The sequence below is a fragment of the Grammomys surdaster genome, unplaced genomic scaffold (assembly GCF_004785775.1).
Source record: "Grammomys surdaster isolate TR1022 unplaced genomic scaffold, NIH_TR_1.0 958, whole genome shotgun sequence".
Classification (NCBI taxonomy): domain Eukaryota; kingdom Metazoa; phylum Chordata; class Mammalia; order Rodentia; family Muridae; genus Grammomys; species Grammomys surdaster.
Genome location: NW_021605377.1, coordinates 6,449,599 through 6,451,347, shown reverse-complemented (window position 1 = coordinate 6,451,347; position 1,749 = coordinate 6,449,599).

Here is a 1,749-nt window from a genome sequence, read left to right as displayed (position 1 = left end):
GGAAAAAATTAATTTAAAGCAACACTAGGATCCAGGACAAGGCAGAACCCTTCTGTGCCCAGGGGTCATACTCTAAGGAGTCTCTGCTACCTTGTTCAAAGCCTGGGGGGTGGTGGGGAGAGAGACCCTCTACAGCTCATGTTAAACATTTCCTTCTCTGAAAGGTTCAGAAAAATTGGAAACAAGGTACGAAATGGCACTGTGGGTGCTAAATTCCAAGTAACACAATACTGTGCGGTCATGAACTAAACAGACATTAGTCTGAAACTAGACTCCGGTACCCAAGGGAACTGACCAGTATAGCTCAGTCCTTACTGGTTCTGAAGAGGAAAAACAGCCTGTCTATCTCAATGGTGATCCGAGTGGATAGGAGCTCAGCTTTGAAAGGTGCCTATGCTCGTTTCAGATGCTGTAATACTCGTTAAACAATACTAAGCTTGGAGATTTGAGCTCCCTGATGCCCAAGAACTGACAAGGGCACCCTGGCTTTGTGGCTGGCATTTATCCCCACTTTGGTCAGATGAGCTTCCTTTTTTGTTAGGCCACTCTCAAATAATTATAAGTAAATAATTAAGAATGCATGCGTGTCCCAGCACTTGGGAGGCAGAGGCAGGCGGATTTCTGAGTTCGAGGCCAGCCTGGTCTACAGAGTGAGTTCCAGGACAGCCAGGACTACACAGAGAAACCCTGTCTTGAAAAAAACAAAAAACAAAACACAAAAAACAAAACAAAAAAAGTGTGGCGGCACATGCCTTTAATCCCAGTACTTAGGAGGCAGAGGCAAGAGGCTTTCTGTGAGTTCAAGGCCAGCCTGGTCTACAAATGGAGTCCAGGACAGCCAGGGCTCTGTTACACAGAGAAACTTTATCTGAACAAACAACAAAGTCTTCAGTTTAAGTAACTTAGTACAATACTTAAGCCCTTCCATTCCATATTAAACTCCAAATCTTCTGCAAAGATCTTTTCCTTTTTCTTTTTGAAAATCTTTTTTTTTTAATTTATTCATTGTATATGAGTGCACTGTGGCTGCCTTCAGACATACCAGAAGAGGGCATCGGATCCCATTATAGATGGTTGTGAGCCACCATGTGCTTGCTGGGAATTGAACTCAGGACCTCTGGAAGAGCAGTCAGTGCTCTTAAATGCTGAGCCATCTCTCCAGCCACAAACATCTTTTCAATACTCTTCTAGCCTTTGAGTAGGGGAAGAGGGAGGGACTTGGAGAGCTCTCTGGTAAGAATTTCCCTGCAGTAAAACCTAAAATACAAGCCTGTAATCCCAGGGAGACTGAGCCAGAAGCCTGAGAGTTCAAGATAGATCGGCCTGAGCCACAAGAAAGACTCCTTTTTAAAGCAACAATTAAAATCCTTATTGAGCTGGGCGGTGGTGGAGCAAGCACTCAGGAGACAGAGGCAGGTGGATCTCTTGAATCTGAGGTCAACTGGGTCTACAGAGTGAATTCCAGGACAGCCAGGCTACACAAAGAAACTTTGTCTTGAAAGACAAACAACAAAACAACAAAAGCAAACAAAAATTCCTTTGTGGATAACATGTTTCTTCAGATTCTTTACAACTTCAAAGCACTTTCAGACTCACAGCCTTATGCAAGAATGTAACAAATCAGTCTACCCATTTGAGAGATGGGAGCCCTGAGGCTCAGACACCCAAACATGTAATCATTGGTACTTGTAGGAGCTGAGGCCAAGTTTTTTTTTTCTATTTCTTCTTCTTCTTCTTCTTCTTCTTCTT